The sequence below is a fragment of the Balaenoptera physalus genome (assembly GCF_965194825.1).
Source record: "Balaenoptera physalus genome assembly, chromosome: 14".
NCBI classification, from domain to species: domain Eukaryota; kingdom Metazoa; phylum Chordata; class Mammalia; order Artiodactyla; family Balaenopteridae; genus Balaenoptera; species Balaenoptera physalus.
The window spans coordinates 63,987,790-63,998,692 of record NC_138893.1 but is presented as its reverse complement, the minus strand read 5'-3'; the positions used below and the strand labels follow the sequence as shown (position 1 = coordinate 63,998,692).

At 39.1% G+C, this 10,903-nt stretch overlaps 1 long non-coding RNA gene across 1 annotated transcript in view; it reads left to right on the top strand.

The window, feature by feature from the left end:
- The first annotated feature begins 3,960 nt into the window (after positions 1 to 3,960).
- LOC309642407 overlaps positions 3,961 to 10,903 on the top strand; it is a 42,273-nt gene continuing 35,330 nt past the window's right edge. Inside the window, exon 1 of the long non-coding RNA XR_014253168.1 lies at positions 3,961 to 10,742. This is a non-coding gene — a long non-coding RNA (uncharacterized lncRNA). The remainder of the gene's footprint in view (positions 10,743 to 10,903) is intronic.

The window sequence follows — 10,903 nt, the reverse complement described above, 5'->3', positions numbered from 1 at the left end:
CTGTGCTCCCTGGTTTTTCCCTCTCTGTACATGAGAAATGTTTCAATTAAATAAACTTTGCAGAAGACTGTCTGATAAAGAAAGTGTCTGAGCAGACTGTACAGAGCCAATTCAAAGGCTGTACTTACTGAAATACATCCTTCCCACAAACAACACACACCTGGCCTAATAGACATTTGAAATTAGTCAAGATAAGCCTTGGTGTACCCTAGATTCAGTGGTGCCCTATGATAACCAAGATTGAGCTGTCCAGTGTTTTCATTTCTAAAACTCATTGCTCAGTGTTTCCTCCCCACTCTGCACAAAGTCTCCAAATGAACACTTTTAGGAGATTGCAGCATAAGTGATTGGAAAAGTTATCCTGCATTTGTAACTACTGAGGAGACCACACATGAAATGGAGATACCAAATAATTAGTAAGACAGATCTTTTTATTCAGTCCTTGTTTAATATAATGTTGATTCCATCTTCTGGCTCTCCAGTGTATTGAAATGGGGAAAAAAATCCAGAAGGCACTCATTTTGAATGTCATGGAAACTTTTGCGTGAGGGGTGCTTTTCGTAATGCTATTTGATTCTCTTGTAGCCTATACATTCATGATATGATTCTGCAAATGCAGCAGTTGAATAAATCAACTGAGAATTAAAAGTCAACAAAACAATGAATGAAAAACCCCATGGTATGCTCTTTTCAAAAGGCACAAGAAAAAGAGAACTATAAAGAATTTAAAAAGCTGGACGTATAGACGTTTGGGGTTTTCCAACCACTTCATATTTTTGTAAAAGCAAATCTTACTGATGGTTAGTTCCTGCCTCATGCTGACAGTTTACAAATAAGAATAGCAAGGTCCCATTTCAGAGCAGACAGTGTGGAGCCCTCCTCAAAAGCATTTTTAAATTAGAGTGACAGAGCTTCACAAGCATTCCTGGCAGTAAAGGATGAATATTAATGCTTTAAGCAAACAATAAACTAGATCTATAGTCTTTTACATCCCCCACCAAACCACTTACTGTAAGAGCAAAGATAGGCCTCCTGCAGTTTGACTTTTTGTCTTTTTTTTTTTAATGATTCAATGGGTTTTATTATTTTTTGGATTTAACAAAATTATGGATTTTTCTTTTTTTATTATTTTTTTAATTGAAATATAGTTGATGTACAATATTATGTTAGTTTCAGGTATACTACATAATGATCTGACATTTGCATACATTATGAAATGATCACCACAGTAAGTCTAGTAAGCATCTGTCTCCATACAAAGTTATTACAGTATTATTGACCATACTCCTTTGGCTGTATAGTTCATTCTGGTAACTTATTTATTGTAAAACTGGAGGTCTGTACCTCTTAATTCCCTTCACCTATTTCACCCCCCCAACTCCCTCCCCTCTGGCAAACAATGATTTGTTCTATGTATCTATCAGTCGATTTTCATTTTGTTTTGTTTGTTTTGTTTTTTAGATTCCTCATGTAAGTGAGATCATTCAGTGTTTGCCTTTCTCTGACTTACTTCACTTAGAATAATACCCTCTAGATCCATCCATGTTGTTGCAAATGGCAAGCCTTCCCTTTTTTTTTCTGGTATGGCTGAGTAATATCCCGTTGTACGTATATGCCACATCTTCTTCATCCATTCATCTATTGATGAACACTTAGCTTGCTTCCATATCTTGGCTATTGTAAATGATGCTGCATAAACATATGGGTGAATATATCTTTCCAAATTATTGCTTTTGTTTTCTTTGGGTAAATACCTGGAAGTGAAATTGCTAGATCATATGGTAGTTTTTTATCTAACTTTTTGAGGAACCTCTGTACTGTTTTCCATAGTGGTTGTACCAATTTATCAATACAACACCACCAACAGTGCACAAGGGTTCCCTTTCCTCCACATCCTCACCAACACTTGTTATTTCTTGTCTTTTTGATGATGGTCATTCTGACATGTGTGAAGTGGTATCTCATTGTGGTTTTGATTTACATTTCCCTGATGATTAGTGATGTTGAGCATATTTTCATGTGCCTATTGGCTATCTATATGTCTTTGGAAAAATGTCTATTCAGGTCCACTGCCTAATTTTTTTTTAGTTGGGTTGCTTGCTTTTTTGATGTTGAGTTGTGTGAGTGCTTTGTATATTTTGGATATTAATGGCTTATTGGATATATCATTTGCAAATATCTTCTCCCATTCAGCAGGCTGCTTTTTTGTTTTCTGATAGTTTCCTTTGCTGTGCAAAAACTTTTTAGTGTGATTTAGTCTCATTTGCTTATTTTTGCTTTTGTTTCCTTTGCCTGAGGAGACAAACCCAAAAAATATTGCTAAGACCGATGTCAAAGAGTGTACTGTCTGTGTTTCCTTCTAGGAGTTTTATGGCTTCATGTCTTACATTTAGGACTTTTTCTCTTCTTGATTTTTATACTCATAAGGGGAAAAAGCATAATAATGTCACAACTCTTGTTAGTGAGACTTACCATTCTTTTGACATACCACTTCACTTAGGAGATTATCCTCTAGATTCCTCCAATCCAGACGTATAAACATATGTACATTAACATATGTTCAATAGAAAAATTTATTTTTTCAAAATGTTATGGGACCAAGGAATCCCAGATGAGGTAACATGACATGGCTTGAAGACAGATGGATCTATATAACAAATTCTGCTTCAATTTATAGAACAGTTGTTTTTAATTCCTTAAAGAATTAGGTTGCAACCTGAATGATATGAAAGGGCTAATCCACTCATCCAACTACATTATCTTTAATTTGCTTCTTTATATCAGGGAGAAGATCTTAAACTAAGATAGAAATCAAAAGATTCCTATGCTCTAGATTTAAAGCTGTTTGTCTTTGGGATATTTTTCTTTCCGTCTGGGTACACTGTTTCATGTTAGCTTAGGGGAGAAGGCCTAAAAAATATTTATATCAGACTCTGAATATCAACTTCCAATTTGGCCAAATTCTGGCCATAGAGATACTTTAAAAAAAAAAAATCCTGGGCTTCCCTGGTGGCGCAGTGGTTGAGAATCTGCCTGCCAAAGCAGGGGACACAGGTTCGAGCCCTGGTCTGGGAAGATCCCACATGCCGCGGAGCAACTGGGCCCGTGAGCCACAACTACTGAGCCTGCGCACCTGGAGCCTGTGCTCCGCAACAAGAGAGGCCGCGATAGTGAGAGGCCCGCGCACCGCGATGAAGAGTGGCCCCCGCTTGCCGCAACTAGAGAAAGCCCTCGCACAGAAACGAAGACCCAACACAGCCAAAAATAAATAAATAATAAATAAATAAATTTTTAAAAAATCCTTTCAAATATCTTGTCAGGTTTAAGCCAGAAAAAAAACGTATACATTCCTGGTGGTACTGAGTGACCCTGTGGATGAAAGAAATGTCCCCAAAGAGGGTACAAAGGATTCTATCCTCCCAAGATCCAGAGCCACTCCCAAAGATAGCCAAAAGAAAGAAAAACAAGACAATTCCCCTGAGAACTGGCAAAAGTTGGTAACACCTTAGCTGCAAATGGACAGCAACCTCCATTTCTGTTTGGCCATATATTGGGGCCCCTACCCTGAAGAATGAGCTGCCTGCACATACTAGAACGGACAACCTGCATGGCTCAGTCAGGGAGAAAGCAGTCCTCAGGACACAAAACAAGACAAACAAGATGGAAATCTTTTCTCTCCCTGTCCCAGGGAGAGAAAAGATTGACAACCAATAGGTACCCCAAAACCAAATTCACAAGAGTCTGGATCTGGAAAGGAAGGGACAGCATGAAATTTTACCCTCCTCTCTCAAACAGGCACTACAGAGATCTGGGGCAGCTAACTCTGGTAAGATTTCTCACCCTTTTCTGGCTTTTGCCAATTTTCCCAGGATCCCATCTGTAGGCTCCCCAGTGAGTGGGGTTTAAACTAGAGAATGGAGCCTCTGTATCTACCAGAATTTGGCAATGTTTTCCATTAATTTTAATTTTAGTTTTGCCTTGGCTATTTAAAGGAATAACTGGTAGCAGCTTATCAGAGAATCCCTCAGAGTTCCGTCAACCTGGGAAGGGGACCCAGGCATCCTTCCAGGATAGATATGAGGGTGTTTGAGCTGGTGTGAAAAGATTTAACGAAACCTTTGGGGATAATCTTTTTTCCAATGTCACAGTTGATTGCAAATGAGACACCAATTTCTGGGCCAGTGTTTCGAAGATGAACTCCTAGGAGGATGCAAAGAAGAGGCCCAGGTATTTTAGGTTTCTGGCTTTGGAGGTGATGCAGCTGTAAGGCCACTAACTTGTCAGACTTTTGTTTACAGTCTTGTAGTCTTTTCAGCATAGAAAAGCAATTCAGATAGAAAGTTAGCAGACACTGAATACTCAGGTAAAGAAGAATAAAGGGGAGTAGTAGGAGTCAAGTCACTCTTACATAGTCTTTCGATTTTAGGTACCACTATGTCTTTAATTTTTCATTAGCATTTTGCAATGAATCTTTCAATGAAACTATTTTGAAGACTTCTGGGGGCTTCCGCATGACAATTAAAAGAGGTATCCCGTTCTGTTGATTTGGGAACCCTTGCTTTCAAGTGCACTTCTTAAATGAACAACCTTGTCTAACTGGAACATTCCCCATAATGGCAATTGTAATTTTAGGTTGTTTTAATAAGATTTCGCCATTTTTGTAGATATCCACAGCTTCCATGACCACGGTTCTTAGGTATAAAATAGGCAGATATGCCAGAGGACAGTGTGCTTAATTCTTTGACACTTAAAGTTTCCATTTCTTTAGCTAAGCACTGGTTCTCTCAAAGCTAAATTAATACATAAGAGGAAGTGTTGCTGGGCTGGGGAGTGTGTGGTGTTTTACAGTGTACCTCATTGCATGGAAATTTTTTTGAGGTTGGCTGGCGACCTAGCGTCAATCTAACCGGTTGTTACCACTTTATCATAGCCTAGGAGTCTTAGAGTTAGGTGGTGAGCACTCTACCAGCTTTTAAATATCTGTGCCCACCATTTTTGCGGTTTTGGCTTTGAAGATTTCCATTAGCAATAGATTTATTATAGCTTTCATGAGATTTCTTTACAGCAATGGAAGCCCTGATGGCTTTTAATAGTCATACTGGAGCCTACTTAGATTTAGGTTTGGATTTTTGTGATCAAAACAGTACAAATTTCTTGTCTTAATTTATTTCTCCAAGTCCCCCAGAGGTTTATGCTTTAGACTTGCCCTGAGGCTTTGTGAGACCCCTAATGGCTGCCACCCATTGTGGATATTGGAATTCCTTCTTTTTGAGTCCCTTAATGGCTGCCACCTGCTGAAGACTCCCATATAACTATCTCAGAACCTTTCTGGGACCCCAGAATCTTTCTGGGAATAATATACATGAATAACATATATTTATTTAAAATTTTGTTTTAAAATAAAGTTTGTTTGGATCAGAGAGCTGCACGCAGGGGAGCGGAGCTCAAATCTGAGAGTGACTTACCCACAGTCCATGGTACTGCTGAGAGGAACGGTGAATTCAAAGGGTTCAGTGGGTGCCGCATCCATGTCATGGCCCCATAGGCTGCTAGCAGTCAGCTCTGGATCTCATCCCTCATTGCCAAAAACTGTTAAAAAAAAAATGATTAAAGAAAACAATTTAGGTGATAAAAGCAAACTTTATTTAATACTTCATGAAGTGGGCACTCTCCATTCTCAAGAGTCCAGATAAGTGCAAATGGGGTGGGGGGTGGAGCAAAACACTTTTATAGGATAAAGACCATGAAAAGACAAATAGAAAATATCTGATTGGCTGGCACAACGTAGTCAACCTTGTTTGGGGTGAGAAGGCCCAGGAGTGGCTTGGCTTTGGGGATTGGCTGACTGAATAAAACCCTGGGTGATCATTAGTCAGATCTATTGCACCTGCCTTCACTAATCAAGGTCCTTTTAGCAGCATGCAGCCTAAACAATAAGATGTTTGCCTGAGTTGTTTTCCAGGAACTTGGAGTCAGCTGTGTCTAGTATGAGTTGAGCTGGTTAAGACTGGATAGGACCACTGACCCTCCAACTGGGCATGTGCTCTTGTGCAGTTGGTGGCCTCCTGACGTCAGAAGGTCAAAAACTCCACCCTCAGATCCTGCTAAAGGCCTCCAGTTTTTAATGTGCAGAGCCCTGTAGCTTAGTTACACCTGTGCAGAATGATTATTATTGCACCTTTTTCCAATCACCTTTCCCCACATTCCCCATGCCCCAGACTGCCCTGCTTCTTTATTCTTTATCCCATAAATACCCTGAGCCCCTTGCTTCCCTGGGAGGCGGGACTCTGAGTCTTGTTCCCCCTTCTCTTGCCCAGCTGCCTTGTAAATAAACCCTCTCTTTACTGTATAAACCCTCTCAACTGCAAATGTGGCTTGCTGCCCATCAGGCAAAAAGAACCTAGTTGGGTAACAATGATATACTATGTTTCAAGTCAAGTGGAACATTTACAGGAGCATGAAAGTTACATAAGTTTTGGTTTGCTGATGTGGCATTCCAGACAAAAGTGGCTCCATCTTGGACCTTGAAAGTTATTTCAACACTTGTTAAAAGATAAGCTGAGGCATATTAAAAATTTCAGGAGTTCATTTGAGCATTTATTGACTAGAATTAGGCAGCACCAAACAGGAAATGGCTAGGAGTGCTCTGAGTACAAAAAGCCTGCAGAGACACCTATATAGAGAAAGTGCAGAAGCAAAGAAAGGACTATTTGATCGGCTAGAGTTTAAAGCCTAGTTGCCTTTTCGTGATTGGTTATCCTTAGCGTTTTGCTTTTGTAACCGTGAGGCATTTACAGGCTTAGATTTTGGTTTGCTTATGTAGGCAGTCGTAGTATTAGAGCCTCCTCAGTCTAATGGTCTCCTTGTTTAATTAGTTTTAAAGGCCTAAATGAGAACAACTACCTGACAATTCTAGGCTCTCAGTAAAGAGCTGCTATTTTTGTTGCTGTTGTTTTGTTAATATTATTGTCATCATCAATAGCAGTAGCATCTTTCTAGAGGATGACTAATCAAAAGGTAAACTAAGTGTTTTTGATCTACCTGTGCATTAAACAGAGTAAAAAGGGTGGTGATAAAAAGCTTCAGATAAATCCAGTTGCTAGCCTGGCTTTGCCACTACTTGTATGACCTTGGGAAAGGGGCTTAATCTCTCACATCTCTTATTTAATATGAGGATAATAGCTATACTTACTTTATAGGATTTTTGTGAGGATTAAAGGAGATTTTAGGTAAAGTTCTTAGTATCATTTCTGGTTTATAATTAAGTACTCAAATAGTGTTAGAAATTATTAACACTATGACTTATTTTATTATTCAGTCTCAATGAAGGAGGGTCCTAGCAAAAGAATCTTAAATGTCTGAAACAAGATAAGAGGGGGAAATTACAGATTTAAAAAGCTCATTTGAAATCATTGCAAAGAAACCAACGCAATGCAATCTGAATGGCTGGGCAGAAAAAGACACAAACACACTCTGAAAACATTGAGAGATGAAAGGAAAGTCTTAAGATTTCCTTATTTTATTTATTTAGCAAACACTTCATAATATTCACTAAGGGCCAGGCATTTTTGTAAGCACTTCACAATTATGAATTTATATAATCTTAATAATCCTACAGGGAAGGTACTGTTTTTATCCCAATTTTACAGATAAAAAAGGAGAGGCCAAATAAGTTATGTACCCAATGTCACACAACTTGCCAGTAACAGAGCCAAGATTTGAAGCCAGATAAATACTCCAGAGACAGTGCATTTACTCATTTTGTTTTCAAAGAAACTTCTCTTTGATACATGTTTACAATGTGTGCTAGAAGAGAAAACCAGAGCCAAAGCATTGCTAGAATGGGGATTTAGGAAAAAGGGGACGTTCGATCTGCGAATCAGTTATTGTCTTTGAGGAAGGTACATAAACTGGAGTTAAAGGTAGGTCAAGGACCCAGTAAAGACAGCTTGAATATTTCCACTATGGGGATAACAAACGTATGTAATCCTACTAGTAAAATATGAAATAAACCTAGGAAATTAATTGGAGATGTGCTTTACCTGAAAGGGGCTTTAAGAATAAGAGGCTGTAACACTATATTTTCTCCACATATGCCATTTTGCCCCAGGAATTCAAGAGTAACAAAGCTGGCACACACTCAAAAATGATGACTAAACCTATCATTCTGGATAAAGAGCATACCCTGCTTCTGTTCTGAGGTGATGATAGAGAAGAGTTTTTCAATTGTTGGTAACGAGAAACTTCTGTTTGCAAAATTCCTGGCCCTCACCTGCCCCCAACATATTAACATCAAATTAAATATATTCCATTTTTAACTCTCCATCTTTACCACCCTTCAAAATTTGACCTTGACTATACACTGAAACAAACAAAAATGACAGCAATACAAAACGTAACACTCTCTCCCCTAAGCTTTTTTGTACACTTTCTACAGCCTCATGCAGCTGTTGATTAAAGAAGCATTATTTGAGTCTTCACCAGCACAGACAGATTTTTGGGGGCACAATGATTTATTCACTATCTAAGATTTTAAGATCTGAACCACTGAAATGAACTCTTATCATCTTCCACAAGCTGAACTCCAAGAGTAACTGTCAGTTACAACTTCTGCATATATGGTTTTGTGAGGAGAGCATTCTTCTAAGTAAAAATTCAATGGGCAGACTCAAGTGTAAATATGAATATACAGGGTAAATCAGGCAGATAGTGAATTCAACCTTCCTCTGCCATTTTGTTCTATCTGGGCCCTCAACTGATTGATGTCCATCCGCATTGGGAAAGGCAATCTGCTTTACTCAGTCTACTAATTCAAACATTAATCTCTTCCCAGAACAACCTCACAGACACACCTAGAAATACTGTTTAACCAGCTCTCTGGAGATCTCAAAGCCCAGTCAAATTGGCACATAAAATTAACCATCACAGGCTCTTACCAATAGGATGGTCCAGCTATATGGCCTTTAAGGGTCCTTGAAATGCTTGCTACCCATGAGGCTCAGGGACTCTACATTTGCACAAAGGGTGCAGTGGTATCAGAAAGCCTGGGTTCAAATCCTGAAATTCCCACTTACAAGTTTCAGGAACTTGGGCAAATTATTGAGCCCCTCTAAGCTTCATTTTCCTTATCTGTAAAATGGAGACAAAAGCTTCTTTATGTGGATAATGTGAACATTAAAGATAACGTGTGAATAGGGCTTAGCACTGTGCCTGCTTGTATTAGGTATTCAATACATTCTAGATTGATTAGGGGATAGTTATTGAGGGAATATTTATTACTAAAGCCAAATAAATAGAGAAAGTTTTTTATTGTAGCATCGGAAAGTAGTTCTTCTCCAACACAGGGCAATACAGTAAGCGCCCACATGGTGTGAAGCACTAGACAGACTGGCATATGGCTTTCTCATTGCCTGCTGGTCATGACAGAAAGAGCACCAAGTAGTGAATCTTTATCTGGAGAGAAGATAGCCTGCAATAAAATTTTAAATAACCCCAATAAATTTACAAACTCTTTGGGCTTTTCTATATCTTTGGTGGTGTCTCTAACCATCTTACATCTGAGGAAAGATTACTTGCAAATCAATGCATGCTGATCCCCTGGCACTGATGATCAAGTGGTAGAATGGCATCACTATCTCCATAATACATGAGTCCTGAGAGATAAACTAAGAGAGCGCTGAGAGTTCAAGGGCACTGCCACTATCTCAGAGGCAAAACTGAAGACAGGGTCCCGAGAGATAAGCTGAGAGGGTGCTGAGGGCCCCGTGTCCTGTCAGTATTTCTCAGAAGTGAGGCTGGAAATGAAACATAAGACTGCGCACTGCTTTCTGCTAGGATGTGCTACATAAATGTTTTCTCTAACCTTGAATACCATTTGACCCTGTTGTTAGTAGCTGTTAGTGAAGACACTCATCTTCACCACATTTCCCTTGTCATCATATTTGTTCATTTACCAAGAAATGATGTGATGTTACTATTTTGGGCTCTTCGCATCAACCGTATTAGCACTGGATGTCACTGTTGTTCCATGCAGACGGAACACAAGTGTGCTTCTTTCTCAGCGAATTTCAGAAATGGCCCAGAGCCTTCCGGAAAAGCTCATCATGTACTTTGACAGAACCACACAATACTCCCCAACCAGCCTGGCACTGGTGTTGCTATTTTCAGATTCTAAATCTAACCTATTCCAAGAGCAAGAGTCCAGGGAAAGAGCCAAGAGGCCTCTGAGGTGCAGAATTCATATAGATTCATCAAATTACTAGAATTACTACAAAGGTCTATTTGCAAGCAGAAAGTTCTGCACTTGCTACAAATTTCATAAACACAATAACAACAACAAGAACAACCTAATGCCCTAAATATCTGAATCAAAATGAATTACATCATCATGCCATGAAAGAGCTCCAGAAGCATTTCTTTGGTAAATAAGACACAAATATTAACTCTTGCTTCTTCTGCCAGTCACTCCATAACCAAGTAACAGCCAGTAATCAAGGCTATTAAAGCTCTCAGTCTGACCTTCTAAACTGCCCTTGGACAAAAGCAAGCACAGCAGGCAATGCATTTTAAGGCAATTACAGGCATGACTCAAGTATTTACAGGACACAGAATTGTAACAGAACAATCTTTTTGGTATTTCCGAGGTAACAGTTAAATCCTGCAACAGTGGTGGCCCATCAGTGGTGGGAAAAGACCAATTGCTCCTGAGGGTGGAAAATAATTTTGCAGTTCAAGTTAGTGAGGTATGGCATTTCTTCTTCTACTATATTCAAAGTGTGCTGCAGCAATTTTTTTCTTCTTCATCATGATTTCCTCATGACAATGTTGTGGTTACTTTAGCAGGGGGTGGAAAACTGATAAGTGTAATTGCTGTAATCACAGGATGTATAGGATGTAAATATTT